The sequence below is a fragment of the Oncorhynchus mykiss genome, chromosome 17 (genome assembly GCF_013265735.2).
Source record: "Oncorhynchus mykiss isolate Arlee chromosome 17, USDA_OmykA_1.1, whole genome shotgun sequence".
In the NCBI taxonomy this organism is placed as follows: domain Eukaryota; kingdom Metazoa; phylum Chordata; class Actinopteri; order Salmoniformes; family Salmonidae; genus Oncorhynchus; species Oncorhynchus mykiss.
This window is the reverse complement of record NC_048581.1, coordinates 26,447,022-26,463,648: the sequence shown is the minus strand read 5'-3', so window position 1 is coordinate 26,463,648 and position 16,627 is coordinate 26,447,022. Positions and strand designations below refer to the sequence as shown.

The 16,627-nt window shown below is 42.8% G+C and overlaps 1 pseudogene; it reads right to left on the bottom strand.

Moving 5' to 3' along the window:
- Positions 1–2,175: 2,175 nt before the first annotated feature.
- On the bottom strand, positions 2,176–16,324 carry LOC110495117 (annotated as a pseudogene).
- Positions 16,325–16,627: the final 303 nt, after the last annotated feature.

The following is a 16,627-nucleotide window of genomic DNA, read 5'->3' as shown; positions in this document are numbered from 1 at the left end:
TAAAGGGATGGAATTAAGAATATATAAATATATGGACAAGCTATGTCAGAGCGGCATAGACTAAGACACAGTAGATAAGTGTAGAATGCAGTATATACATATGAGATGAGTAATGCAAGATATGTCAACATTATTAAAGTCACTAGTGTTCCATTTATTAAAGTGTTCCACATTGAAGATGGCGCACGTAGTGACAGGACTCTGAAACGGATGGATAGTTGGCTTAATGACAACTTGAACAAGTTTGCTGACACTCATTTAGTAACAGGCGTATAAGCCCCCCTTATAATTAAGGACTGTTTAATCAAGTATTGTTTAATCAAAACTATTGCAAGCGTTCTGTAGGCCTATATAAGCAAAATACTGAACCTATTTTGTATCAGAGCAATTCAAGGTCTACACTGTACAGTACCCTTTCTTTCCTTTTTTACTATAATCTATATTGGTATGATGTGAGTAGGCTACGGTGTATGTGTAATAGTACAACTTTAGACCGTCCCCTCGCCCATACCCGGGCGCGAACTAGGGACCTTCTGCACACATCAACAGTCACCCTCGAAGCATCGTTACCCATCGCTCCACGAAAGCCGCGGCCCTTGCAGAGCAAGGGGAACTACTACTTCAAGGTCTCAGAGCAAATGACGTCACTGATTGAAACGCTATTTAGCGCCCACGCTAACTAAGCTAGCCGTTTCACATCCGTTACATATGTCCTCTGTTACAAGATGGTCCCAACGGAAAATAATGATATTTTTGAGGTGTGTAGGAGCCCCCTACTGTTTTAGGCTGAGATGGTTCTGCACCCTGGTGATGGCACACTAATAGACGGCACCTGCACTATCCTATCCTCTGATGGAATGCCTCATCTAATAATGCACTGTTGGAGATTTTACTGCACTGTTAGGAGATATTTATGCACTGTTAGAAGATATTACTGCACTGTTGGAGATATTACTGCACTGTTGGAGATACTACTGCACTGTTTGAGCTAGAAACATAAGCATTTTTCTTCACCTGCGATAACGTCTGCAAATCTGTGTACACGGACAATCAACTTTGATTTGATTATTTATCACGACTATCAAACAAATGTCCTAAAAATAATTTTGTCAGGCTGGCACATCCCCCTGCCTCACTGCAATCTGGGTACACACACACGTGGATGAATCAAATGATGGGAAAGACACAGAGAATAAATGGTTTTTAATGCTACTTGGTAGTGCATGTTTTGTACCGCAAAGTGCAATACACTGCTAATATTCTCAATCAATTTCGGTTTTAATTTCACAGCTCGCCAAGACCATAGATTGGATTTAGTGAGCCAGATGTGCCGATTTACTCACGCAGATGTATAACATTCATATTTCACTTCCAATATTTGTATAATCTCACGTATTATTGCAGTGTAAACGGAAACCTTGTATTTCTGAGGAGTCTGCACTCTGCAGCCCCCGGTTCCAAACTTCTGCGATGAGTCAGAAACTCAAACTCTTACCCTATAGGGCTATACATTACTCTTATCTCATAGCATGGCCTCCGAAGTATTCAGTGTGTGTGCGTGCGTGCATGGGCAGTTGGGTGGGATGCCCTATTTTACAGAGCTAGGGGTGTAGGTTATGTTTTGTTGACTTGGTCCGTCGATAGCGCACTGCAGGTTTGCTCTCTTTTTGTGGGTAGCGGACTAGTGGGTTAGCTATTAATTATTGAGTTTTGAACTTCTGAGCAATCGAGAGGGGAATGAGTTTGAGAAGATGGAAGCATTCCAAGAGGCTCACTGGCCACACACACACATACACACACATAAACACACACACACACCCGAGTGCGCGCACGCACACTTCTTTACCGAAGTCTCTGGGGAATCTCTAATGATAGATTAGCTGACAGCAGCGGTGTGCTAAAGTGCCTGTGAATCTGGGCCTCGTTGTCTCTCTTTCTCTTCTTTACCACATGACATGCATATAAGACAGTCATATCTGTATGAAATATGCATTTAATGTACTGCGTAGCCTGCCTTTTTACATTCACTGTGTATTAATGGGAAAAAGGGGATGACACAATCACTTCTGTTCTTCCCTTAGAAGATCCGAGAGAATGCTATTCAAGGCTATAATGAGCAGATGAGTATCTTTATAATGTTCTGTGACTACATTATCCAACTTTGTATTGATGAGGTTAAGAGTCCCTACATCATTTTATTAGGTTAATTCCATGCATATTAGAACATGTGTGTCTGCCAAGTTTGTTGATACAGTACATTATTAGAATATGGCGAATACCACACTACAACTATGCAATTACCTTCAACAAGCAAAATGTAGCTAGTAATGCATTCTTCAGTCAATATCGCACAAATAAAAATTATATCCATTTATTTTCATGAATGAATGAAACATTTGCTCTATGATAGCACTAAGGGGATGTTCATGAGTTAAGGGCATGTTCACTGTTCATGAGTTCTTCAGAGTTGTTTGGTGTGGGGACAGGTGTGTATTGGGACTGGGCAGGGTCAAGTTCCAAAGTAAAAAGTTTGTAGGGTGTGTGGGTCAAAGGCCATAGGGTCATGGGTTTTTTGACTCTCTGTTCTCCTGGCCTCCGGAAGGCACTCTAGGGAGAGGAGGGGTGGGGCTACCTCCACCGGAGCACAGCCCCATCGACACTGGCGCTCACCATGCTCCTGTTGTTGGTGGAGATCTTGACGCTGGTGATGCTGCCGCTGTGGCCGACGCCTACGTGGGTCACCTCGCCCTCTTGAGTAGTCCCACACTTTCACCAACTTCTCGTCTCCACCTGAAGTGGGCAAGCAGAGACACATATATCTTGTTTATTTCTATGGAAAAGCCTTCGAACATTGATCCAACCGCATGCTGAAGTCACGTTCAACCAAGTGCTCTTCACGATAGTCCCAAGCTATTGAGAGTCGATACAGGGATATTTAATGGACAGACCATGTGGTGTTGTTGATCGATGGTAGTGTCGTGTCTTTGGCTATGCCGGATTAAGTGATATGACATGCTATTCTATAAAATAATTTCTCCGTAATTAATATTACCTGATTGAGCTAATCATGTAAATGTAATTAACAAGAGAGTCGGGGCACCATTAAATAATATTTATAGAGCTGTTATCTTCTGAATAAACTCTTAAAGACCTAGTAATATTTTACATCAATAGCAGTCAATATTAATCGTCACCTTAATTCAGTCTCATCTGAAAGTTGTAAATTCTTGGTTAACTTCACAAACCCTGGCTAACAAGTTGAGCCAGCAATGCAAAATTGTGTTTAATTATTTATTTACTAAATACCTAACTAATCACACAGAATTACACATACACATAATTAATCATAACTTGATTACAAATTACGTCATAAAGGAAAACGTCCCTAGCGGGCGGAACAGATATGACAGCTTGTTACACAAAAGAAAAGGGGCCGGGTTTGAGTGAAAGAGCGGGAAGACTGAGGAACAAAGGGCGAAGCTGTGCTATCGTAAATACAGTATCTTATGCATTCTAAATTACCGCCCATTTGGAAAAGGAAAATGCAATAAATATATACTCTGAGCTGCGCTTCGGTAGGTTGGTGGTAGATGGAAGGCCATGTTGCCCAACTGAGTCCTTTGTCCTTTGAAGAATGTCTCTGCTGGTAAACTGGATACGTTGTAGTAACGTCGTTGTGTGGTAGAGGGGATACTCTGTCTGTTCCTTCCTAACCTGCATTTGCAGCTGCTGTTGCTAACTCAACGTCTAGGAGGTATCACTCTGTAGTGAATAAGAGTTCAAAGTTTTTATTTTTTTATTTTTTATTTTTTTACCCCTTTTACCCCAATTTCGTGGTATCCAATTGTTGTAGTAGCTACTATCTTGTCTCATCGCTACAACTCCCGTACGGACTCGGGAGAGACGAAGGTTGAAAGTCATGTGTCCTCCGATACACAACCCAACCAGCCGCACTGCTTCTTAACACAGCGCGCATCCAACCCGGAAGCCAGCAGCACCAATGTGTCGGAGGCTACACCGTGCACCTGGCAACCTTGGTTAGCGCGCACTGCGCCCACAGGAGTCGCAGATGTGCGATGAGACAAGGACATCCCTACCGACCAAGCCCTCCCTAACCCGGACGACGCTAGGCCAATTGTGCGTCGCCCCACGGACCTCCCGGTCGCGGCCGGTTACGACAGAGCCTGGGCGCGAACCCAGGGACTCTGATGGCACAGCGCCCTTAACCACTGCGCCACCCGGGAGGCCAAGAGTTCAAAGTTCATACCATTCGCAACCAAAGCTCACGCTGATGTTGGCTTCATTCTGTAGTTATTATCTGAACCATTCTGACATTGGACCGTCGTTCTCACATCCTCGGAACAGGAGGTTATATTGTCATCAAGGCTTTATATAGGAAGGGAGAGGAGGGCGTGTTTGAAAAGTTTTATAGCCCATGTCCCTTCACTGGGGCGGGCCACTGATTGAGCAGAGCCCTACCTTATGAAAACCCAAATCTCACATTTTAGAAGCTAATTTCACATTTCATCCCATCACAAATAATTTCATATTCAAACATTTAAATTGAACAACAATTCCATGTGAATCCGATAACTTTGATGTGTAGACTTTCCACTGTAGAGTTTATGTCATCTTATCATCGATGAGAATGTCTCAGATGACAACCGAACTGACATCATATTCATTAAGTACCACCGCATATGTTCAATTGGTTGGATTACCGGAATATAGTTCATTTCCCCCGACCTTCTGATGTCCCCAGAATCTCTATGTTAACCAAGGGGTTTGCAAATGTAACATCAGTAGCATAGAGAGAGGAAAAACGGGGAAAGAGGTATTTATGACTGTCATAAACCTAACCCCCAGGCCAACGTCATGACAGTAGTCAACAGTAGACTAGTCCTAGATCTGTTGGGAGCTGTGCCAACTCCTATGTCTATGTCACGTCAAACAGTTGGCGAGACCACAAATCAACTCATGCTCTACCTCTTCAACTCAGCCAACAAAACCAATGTAAAGGGTACTGTACCAGTGACAAGGTGCTGCCCGTCCTGTGAGATGTGCATGCCATTGATGGCTCCTGAAAGGGAGCCCTCCAGTTCTCTGATGGCTGAGCCGTCATACACCTCCCAGTAACCAATCTGGGAAAGAAGAAGGCCATTCAGCTATATGGAATATGAATGAGAGAGCTTGTACATATAAAACTTGTCAGATTCGTTTATTTGACATATTCTATGTTATATTACAATAAATTCTGAAAATGACCATGCATCACAGTTTTATAGTAAGTATGAATGCCACTCCTTGTATGTCTTCTGTTCGTTCATAGTATAGTAATTCTGCCTCACTGAATTATCCATCTTCATTATTCCACTATATGTAAATGAGTCCGGAGAAATCCTATCAAGTTTTTGTGCGCCCGCCACAGTTAAAACAACATGTTTGTGACTCTAAATGAGAGTTAATCATCCCGAGGGTTTGCAGCTGTCAAAGACTTGCGTCTCTCAAAGGCTCAATTGTTATTTGAAGTTTATTTATAGCCGCACAGTAACGCCACAATCTCCCCACACACGCAAGCGAGGTCCTTTCTTGTTATTTTTATGACAAAGCTAATTACAATTACAAACTAACTGACGCAAAACGAGAGGACAGACGAATTTCATCATTAAAATGCAGCATGTGAGGTATCAAGGATGAGGAAACTGTGCTGCCAGACTGGCTTAACTGTCTAGCAGCACAGAGCTAAACCATTTGTGATTTTAAGTATTGGAACTGGCCAAACTGATTGTACCTGGAAATTAATGATTTCTTTATACGCACAATGGGCTTTATTAACTGAAAATCTAAATCATCAACGAGTCAATGTTTAGGCCATAGAGTGAATATTACAATAACCTACGCAATCTCCTCACACAGAAGTGAGAAAATGTCTAGAATATCTGAATAAACCAGTTCAGAGGATTCATCAGAAAGGTGTCGGCCAATCAGAAAAAAAGCTCCAGTTGTATGCAATGAAACAAGTAATGTTACATGGGAGAGAGCTCAGAATCGCATTTATGAGAATAGCTTCTCGGACTGGATTTCATCTCTTAGTAAAACCACAAACATAATGCATTATGGGACTGAGGAAATGTAATCTCACAAAGACATATCAAATACAGTTTGTAATAATGGGATTGAAGAGAAACAAATGGCAAAAAAAACAACAAGATATTTATAGTTTTAAGAATGAAAAACAGCACTTAAAGCACAGATGCAGCCTAAAGAGAGACATTTCTGTGGGATGGTAAAAAAATACACTTTTGTACCTCAATATCATTCAAATTCAATGGAAAAGCTTACTGACTGGAAAACACATTTGTAAGACATTATTGCGAAATACACAACAGTCAGGACTGTTCATCAGTATAATTCAATAAAATGGAAAGGCTCAAGGTTCTTTACATGCATCATTCATTGTGAAAACATATGGTCAACATAATGACCGGCAACCATCATTTATGCATAAATGATATTTTTTCAATATGATTGAAATTAAATGGAGAAATCCAAAGTTCTTTGCATGCATTCATTCACTTTATGAAATAATATTTTTGGTCAGCATAGTGAAAGAAAGAAAAACCCCTCAATACCAGCAGCAACTAGCTTACATGATTTGAATCTTAATCAAATCACTAGCTATCATATGAGGTGAGATATGACACAGCCAAAAAAGTGAGAGGGAGGAGAGTTAGCCAAGTAGCAGACACAACGCTCCCTCTCTCCAGTATAGTTTGTGTTGTGTCATAGGGAATGGGTTCAAATCCAGTTTGATTCTCTAGTCACGACCTCTCTCCCCTCTCCTGGTGTCATGGAAGGCTTATTAGAGACCAGCACCTGTGTGAGAGTGGCCGAGTCACCCTAACCCATCTGTGTTCCCTCCCTTCTCCTGTGGAACCTGGCTCCTATTCAAGGAGAGTTAGGTTGAAGCATTAGGTTGCTGAGAGAAGGACACATGGAATTGATTGGCTTGAATTGTGAGGATGACCACACAATGTATTTTCATAATGAGCCAAATCTATTGGTTTTCTATCCAAAGTTGCAAAGGAAAGCTATTTAATAAACACAAGAGACCGGCAAAATAGACAAAAGAGTGTGGCGGTATAGCAGGAACAGCGGCATCTAGTGGTCAAAATATGTGACTTTCACACCTCTTTATGGTAAATAATGCAAGTGACTTCAGTTGGGAAAAAACATCACCAGATTCACAGGGAATAAATTACAGTATGGAGAAGCAGTACTCCAAGCCACAGTTTCATTCTACTTGTCAAACAGAGAACTGATACTGTATACTGGTTGTTGGGGTGGGATTGGCATGGGGTGTGTGGGGCCTGTTGGTGGCTTTTGACAATTTTTTGGGATACCTCATTTTTGTCATTAATAAGAACAGGTTTGGTCGGATGTTGGGTACTATATTTATTGAATATTATCTGAATCCTATCAATTAAAATGGCAAATTTGGATGCAATCAATTAGCTTAATTTCTCCCATTTAACATTTAATTTCAGCAAAAATAATATTTCAGGAATGCTAATCTTACCGGTTTCTTACTACAGAAACAATTTCAGAACAATCTGAGATGGTGGGTGTCATGGCTTGCTGAAATGACATCACATGATTCTTTCTTTAAAGTGACAGTGCAGTTATTAACAGGATTTTTCTGTGTTTGATATATATTTACACACTATGAGGTTGGAATAATACTGTACAATTGGGAAAATTATAATAATGCCCTTTTAGTGTAAGAGCTGTTAGAAAAGACCGCTTGACATTCCTGTCTGTTTTGGTGGGATGGAGTTTTGGCCAGGCGGTATAAGAGTCTGCCAATAACAGCTAGTTTTCAGGTTACATATCCCTCCCATTAGGCTCATCCAATTAGTCCACTTACTCAGACCACTCCCAGACAGTCCTAGCAAAAGTCTTGCTTGATAAATTGCTCTTTTGCCTGACCTTCAGCTAGCAAGGTGCCTGAGAGCTAGGACCGCGCCAAGGGTTAACATAATGTGTGTTGTCTCTTCGTGTGCAGGGCAAATAAAAAAAGAATTCAACTAGCAGACCTCCAGTTGTGGCAGCGTCTTAATTAAAAGTACACAACGCAGAACGAACCACGCTACAAACTGCAATTTCGTATGATTATTGACCATTTAAATGTAAAACATTCACAGTAAAGTACTTGTTGTTACCCAGAAATGATTTGATATTGAGATATAAAATGGCTCCAATGAACTTTAAATACTAATTGCCTAGCAGGATAGCTTCGGCAATAGGTCCTATAATCATTACAATGCCTTGAAAGCTACACAACCATTACAATGCATTGAAAGCTACACCACTGTGCCAAATTGAGATTAAATGTCCAGTCTTTTGTGCAATCTTATGGTACAGTATGTGTTGTGTAATTTCAATACCAGTATGTTGAAAACATGAATGCATGCTGTGCCAAGATTAGTCTACATTTTCACACTGTTGTGTGTAGTGTTGTGTAATTCCACCTACATGTTGAGGCAATACATCACTGAGGACAGTAACCCACTTACGAAGGGCTGTACACCGATAAAGCCTTCTTAGCTACTGTGTGGGCTTCCATTTATCCCGACGCTACGCCCAGACATGTATTTGACCATGCTAATCCATTTACACATACAGTATCTCTCGCCAACATCTCAAGGACATCTCAAGGACATTAGTCAAACAAATAAGTTATAGGACGATCAAGAGCTCTCTCTCTTTCAAACGGAATACTTCAGGAGGTCTTTATTGTCCTATTAGTGCTGGACAATGGGAAGGCCACAGAAGCCTATATACCATGCTTCTGATAATTGACATGCCACAATGGCTATTAATAAATACCACAGGCTCAATCCCAAGACCCTGATGGCCCTACATCACAATCAGTCAAAACTGGTACCAACACAGGAGTGCTGGGTCATCATCACAAGAGGCTTCTGGCTGACCCCACCACAGAACCACCAGCAGCAGTAGTCTGTTCTGTTGTCTCCTTCCATCCGACAGACTGGAGAGTGTGAAGCTGTCCCCAAAGACCCTCTACCATTGACTGAACTCTGAGCCAAGGTGCTGCTGCATCCAATCCCTCTCTTCCTGTCGTCCCCCCCCTGTCCCCTGTCGTCCCCCCCCCCCTCTCTCTTTCCCTCTCTTTCTTTCAGTGTGTGTGTGTGCGCGTGTGTATCTGTGTGTGTTACTGCTTGCTCACCCCAGACAGAGCGCCTGTGTCCTGGGGCGAGCAGATGGTGTATCTGGCACACGGGCACTTGGATGGCATAGGCGGGCATCGCATCCGCAGGAAGACGCGAGAGCCAGAGCAGCACTTTCTTTCTAGTCTCTCTCTCTCTCTTTTTTCCTCCACTCATTTTCTCAGTCTCTCTTTTTTCAGCCTCAGCGCATTCACAGTGCTCGCTAATCAGCACAGTTTGTGCTCGCCTCACAGCATGGTGTTGAGCCAACAATACGGGCCTTATTAGTCTGTAGAGCTTGTGATGAGTGGATATTATGCATATTGAAGCGGGGCTGTTGTGAACCTCCGATCCCACCTTATGTAACTCAGTTTTCATTATAGGTAATCAAGGCTTAAAGAGGTGTTACAGACACCTGGCAGCAGGACTGCTACATCGTGGCTTATTATGATTGGTAAAGAAGGTAGGGAAACATTTTAAAACACGACACAGCTGACGCACGCATGTGTACAAGCTTGACATGGCCTTTCTACAGCACATCAATACTAGCCTCTCTAACAGAGCTCATCTTGAGATGAGATGAAGGCGAACAAGAACGCCTCAATACAGAGAACAGCCTTCTCTAACTTTCCATGACTGGTGACTGGGGACCATACGCTGCACAGAGAAATCATCAGCTAGCTAGAGTGTGCTGTGCCAGTGAGTCTTGGCACCAAGAGGGACCTGAGTCTTTTCTAATTCCAAACCTTTCTGTCGGTGCCACTGGTGATGATCTCGTACTCCTCGGGGTGGTAACACACACTGCTGAACAGAGTGTTGGCCAGGACCATCTGATTCCTCACAAAACGCCTGCAGCGGGAGGAGGAGAGAGGGAGAAGAAGGGAAAGGGGAAGACAGAGAGGAGAAGCAGGGAGAGAGAGAAAGAGAGAGAGAGAGAGAAAGGGAGGTGGGGGGAGAAGGAGAGCAAGAGACTTGAACTGAATGTTGAATACAGGAAACACATGAATGGAGGAGTGGTATTAATGGTAGTGGCAGTGGTAGTGGTAGTAATGATGTGTGTTGAAAGCCTCTCACAGTGGGAAGCCAATGCAATCAGACAGAGAGGGATAAAGGATTAGGGGTATGGGGTAAAGAAGTGTTTGGGTGTGTGTGTGTGTGTGTGTGTGTGTGTGTGTGTGTGTGTGTGTGTGTGTGTGTGTGTGTGTGTATGTGGGTGTGTGTGTGTGTGTACGTGCTTGCTTGCACATCTACATGTGTTTATAGATTTGAGCATGCATACATCCATGCATGTGTGTGTGTATAGTATGTGTGAGTGTGTGTGTGTGTGTGTGTGTGTACAGTGTGTGTGTGTATACAGTACATGAGAATGTGCATTTGAACTCACACCAAGTCCCAGATGATGCAGGCCACGTCCGAGCTGGTGGTGACACACTCCTTGTCGTTGCTCTTGATCTTGATGCTGGTGATGGTGGCTTTGTGTTCCTTCATGGTCTCAATTAGCCGGTGACAGCCCTGGAGGATCTCCCACACACGCACCTGCAACAGGCCAGAGACTGGCACTAGGACTCAATACAATGATGCCGTTGAGGAACACCACTACATATGTATGCAATAATACGTGTTTTCTGGGAGTGTTTTTGTGAGAAGGATGGGAGAAATGGAAGAGCTTCAAATATTTGTACAAATTTGTCAAATACATTAGATGGGAATAGTAGATACATGACATTCCTAAATATTTCTATATTGAGATTGTGCTGTAAAGTGTTGAGATGATAGCCTGGTTCCAGATCTTTGTGCTATCATGCCAAACACTGTGGCAAGGAGTGGCATGATGGCCTAAATAGACTGGCACCCAGGCTACTGTGAAGATTGTGGGCTCAGTTCCTTATATTGGACACGTGTCTTAACTGTAAATGGCTGGAATGAAAATGTACAGTAGAGGATCAAACCATTTATTATTATCATGACTCAACATATCAAGGCTCCAACAATGAGAAGGAATATCAGGCACATTCACACCCTCACATTAAAAATACAGTCATTATCTTACAGGCTAGTGTGCGCCATAATAATTGTCGCTAGTCCATCATCGTTATAACTTAAGACAATGCCATACACTGCATTGATGCCGTCTCGTCCTTCCCTAGTGTAGTGCTAGCCACATCAGGGTTGTGGCTACTGCTAGCATTGTGGCTACTGCACACACAAACACACACATATACTGTGCGTGTGCGTGTGTCTATGCGTCTATGTATGCTTGTGTGTGTGTGTGTGTGTGTGTGTGTGTGTGTGTGTGTGTGTGTGTGTGTGTGTGTGTGTGTGCGTGCAAGTGTGTGCAAGTGTGTGTAGGTGTGTGTGTGCACTTAGTTGGGTGTGTGTTCATTTTTTAAATGACCCCATTACCAAACAGAACTCCTAATGGTTCCTGCCTACCACTGATGATGCTGTGTCCGTCGATCATGAAGTTCAGGGCGTTGCAGGTCATGTTGGGGACGGAGATCCGCAGCAGCTCCTTGGAGGTCTCGGCGTGCCACACTCTGATGTCATCCTGGGAACACGTGGCAAACAGCTCCGACGAGCCACTGGGAGAGAATCAGAAACATCACTGGAATAAGTTTATGGCCAGTCATTCTGCACTTTAGTCTGTGGAACAGGATTTGCTTTGTACCAGAGCCATAGGCGATAATACATGTTTATGCTTTAAACATGGTCATGTCGCCCTCTAGTGGGAGTAAATGGGCAATGACGGCAAAGCATGAAGGTAGACGAAAGCAATGTTGTTTGAGGTAGTTTCTCTTGACAGCATAGACTATGGTTGAGGTGGATATAGGTAAAGACAGCTATATATTTGAGGTGACATATGGCAATCAGGTAGTAGTGATAATAGAATGTGTGCTATAAAACAATAATGTGGGGGGAAAAGAGTGAATCACATACAGTATGTAATCTTGTCTCTAAATGGGTGCCTGTATTTTGAAGGGTGTCACTCACAAAGGGAAGGCCACGTCTTTGACTGCACTGTTGTGACTAGTGGCGATCAGCTCCTCTTTGAAGTCTGTGTAGCCGAGACGGTAGATCTGAGCCGCCTCCGTTCCTGCAAAGAACTTGTCGCCCTCGCCTCTCACAGCGATGGACGTCAATCCCCCCTCCAACTGAACCTTCCTATGGGGGTTAGATGATGAATGGCAGAATACCACATTGAGTACTTTATGTACTTCTACACATAGCGTTAAAAGGCCCACTCTGTAATAAAAAATATATACAAAATCTCAGCCCCACCTCTTTGTTTGCCATGAAGCTGAGGGGCTGAAGAAATGTAGCCAGTCTAATGTGTAGGCTAAGCTACAGTATGGATGCAACATGACAGTTTTAGATAGACGATATAAACTGGAGGTTTTGAATGGGACGCAAAAAAATACTGCATTCTGAATCTAAACTACTAATACCAGGTAGAAAGTGTGTATAAATGATCATGAACATACAGTATTTTTATATACATGTATTAGCTGCGCTATTTATCAGATTTGGTTAATTGTGTGGTGTCAAACAAGTGAGCTTGCCAACATTCTTCATCAAGAATATGAGCCATATGGATTTATTGACAATGAAAAGGTTGTGAATGTTGTTTGCTTGTCTAATATACACTGAAAAGATATACACTAATATACACTGAACAGATACACACTAAAATACACTGAAAAGATACACACTAATATACACTGAAAAGATATACACTAATATACACTGAACAGATGCACACTAATATACACTGAACTGGAAGCCTGGGTGGTCCCACCGGACCATCTACTCAGGAATCTGACGTGACCGATACAGTCAATTAAAGTGCCCCCCTTGCAATCTGCTTGATTCCCAGTCATGTGAAATCCATAGATTAGGGCCTAATCCATAGGGCCTAATCTATAGGGCCTAATCCATAGATTAGGGCCTAATTTATTTATTTCAATTGACTGGTTTCCTTATATGAACTGTAACTCACTAAAATTGTTTAAATTGTTGCATGTTGCTTTCATATTTTTGTTCAGCATATATTCTGAATTCTCACACATCCTCACTCTAATATACAGTATCTACCTGGATTGTTATTTCTTGATTTCTTGTTTTGATTATTTGTGTATGTGTATTGTGTTTGAGAGACATTCTGCTACACTGTTGGAGCCAGTAACACAAGCATTTCACTGCACCTGCTATAACACCTGCTAATCTGGGTACGCAACCAATCAACTTTCATTTGATTTTGATTTGATGTAGACAACTCGATATCTTGTCTGTCAACCTGCAGCACTTACTTACTTGATGGTGTTGAAGTTAGGTCCTGAGCACAAAGTGAACATGCCATCCCCAGAGCCCACCAGGATGTCCCCAGACTTCAGCACCTTCAGTGTGTTCACACCCTGCACCAAAAAGACAAGAGGGACAGCTGTACCAAATGTCAACTAAGATCTCAGAGATATGAACATGTGGAGGTCACCCGGGACACTGAATATACAGTAAACCTACCTTGCTGAATTTCTGTTTTCGTTGGCCCACAGCTGTTGAGGAGGCGGGCCTTCAGGTTGACCTTCAGGATGTCACCGCTGGTGGTTCCGCAGTAAAAGAAAAGGTTGTCGTCTGGGATCTGTGATGCAACGGGGTCACCTTAAGAAATAAGCTTTCCGTCTCCACCTGTACTACTTTGAGAGGCTGCTTGATATGCAGGGAAATTCTTTATCTTTATCTTAATTCAGAGATCAATCGACCTCAGACAACAATTGCCATGTGAATAAAATTACAGGAACCTGAACTTGTGTGTTTACAGATTTCCTCATTAATACACCATGAGAAGTATTGATGAATAGTTTACCTTTGCTTTGTCTCTGAACGTACTTTGAGTGGTTAAGAATGGGTCGTACAAAATCATTTTGGGGGGCATTTGGCACCATTGTGCAATTTACTCACTGGTTGAATCAATGTTGTTTCCACATAATTTCAATGAAATTACGTTGAACCAACGTGGAATAGATGTTGAATTGACGTCTGTGCCCAGTGGGTATTCAGTCAGTACCACTATTACTTCGAGCTGTGTCTGCTTTCTATGGTTTAGCTCACCTCAATGCAGTTGACAATCCTCTTCAGTTGTCCTGTCTGGCATTCCGTAGGCCGGATCTTCCTATTTGGAAGGTCTAGCTCCCAAACATGCATTGTGCCACTACAGGGAAACAACATATTACAAGTGTGTTAATTTGAAAGTATTAATAATACATTTTGTTTATTTAATCATTCTCCGTCGTGTTCAAGTCCAATAAAGATCTGTTCTGCTTGACAAAGTAATGCTCTATTCTAACAGCAACCCAGAGTCTCTGTAAGTCACTCACTTGCCGGCGGAGATGAAGATGTTGTCGCTGTGGTTGGTGTACTCGATGGTGAGGCAGTGGCCTGCACTGTGGGCAGAGGCTGGGCTCCCACAGATCGCTTCTTTGCTCTCAAGGTTCCACACCACAATGCTGAAAACACAAACCACTCACATTTACAGCCAGACTGTAGTATAACCTACAAATTACTGTTGAGGTTCTTCCAATGTGAAAGTAGTTTTTAAAGTGACACAATCATCCAAAGCCTGTTGGATCTAACCAATCTAATCATCTAATCAAAGGTCTGAGGACCAGCTGATTAGTAGGATAAGGTGTGTTATAGCAGGACTGGAACAAAATGCTCACTACATTAAACTACCTCGTACCTTCCATCATCCTGTCCACCTAGGGAGACAAGGTACTTGTCATTGGGGGAGAAGGCAAGTCCCTCCACCTTCGCTTTGTGGAGCTGTAGTCTGGCGTGGATCGCTCTCTTCTCATAATCCCAGATGATCAGATCAGCATGGAACAACATAAATTAACTCTGTAATCTACAGCCATTCATGTGTTTCCTACGTTCAACATTCACCTTTAGCCTCTCCCTCCGTGCCTCCATCCAACGGTGTCTGTCTGTCTGTCTGTCTGTCTGCCTGCCTGCCTGCCTGTCTGTCTGTCTGTCTGTATGTCTGTCTGTCTGCCTGCCTGTCTGTCTGTCTGCCGTTCAGTCTGTCTGTCTGTCTGTCTGCCTCTGATATCAAGAGGCGAAACATGACTGCTCTCTTAATACTAGAACGTTTCACTGTCTTTAGTTTACCTTGAAGCCCATGAAGGTGACCTGTCCAGAAGCGATGTAGCGTCCGCTTTTGGACACAGTGACACAGGAGACGTTGTTGGTGTGTCCATGGAGGAACTCCTGTTTGCCATCTTTCAGGCTCTTCAAAATAACAGTGCAACCAAGAGGATAGATTAAGTGTTCTCTGTCTGGGTGCACTCTGAGGCCAGAAAATATATGTCCTGTCCCCCCAAAAATTGTAAAGACATGCTTTAGACCAGAACTAAAGATGAGGATATGATTATGATTATGATTAAACCTAACTTGGTTGTCTGAAGCAGGATTCAGGAGAAACTCATCAAGGTAAATAAAATTTGCCACATGCACCGAATACAACAAGTGTAGACTTTACCGTGAAATGCTTACTTACAAGCCCTTAACCAACAGTGCAGTTCAAGTAGGCTAAAGTAAAAAGTAATAATAAAAAGTAGCACAATAAGAATAACAATAATAAGGCTATATACAGGAGGCACCGGTACCGAGTCAGTGTGCAGGGTTACAGGCAAGTTGAGGTAATCTGTAAATGTACTGTAGGTGGGGGCGAAGTGATAGGTAACAAACAAACGGTGAGTGGTAGCAGTGTACAACGTGATTTTCTTGATTTTTGTTTTAGATTCCGTCTCTCACAGTTGAAATGTACCTATGATAAAAAATTACAGACCTCTACATGCTTTGTAAGTAGGAAAACCTGCAAAATCGGCAGTGTATTAAATACTTGTTCTCCCCACTGTAGGTGTTCCTTTTGTCCAGGTGAGAAAGGGCTGTGTGGAGTGCGATTAAGATCGCGTCATCTGTGGGTCTGTTGGGGCGGTATGCGAATTGGAGGGGGTCTAGGGTGTCGGGAGGATACTGTTGATGTGAGCCATGACCAGCCTTTCAAAGCACTTCATGGCTACTGACATGAGTGCCACAGGGCGGTAATCATTTAGCCAGGTTACCTTCGCTTCTTTGGGCACAGGGACTATGGTGGTCTGCTTGAAACATGTAGGTATTACAGACTCGGTCAGGGAGAGGTTGAAAATGTCAGTGAAGACACTTGACAGTCTGCGCATGCTTTGAGTACAAGTCCTAGTAATCCGTCTGGCCCAGCGGCTTTGTGAATGTTGACCCGTTTAAAGGTTTTGTTCACATCGGCTACCGTGAGCGTTATCACACAGTCATCCAGAACAGCTTGTGCTCTCGTGCATGCTTCAGTGTTGCTTGCCTCAAAGCAAGCA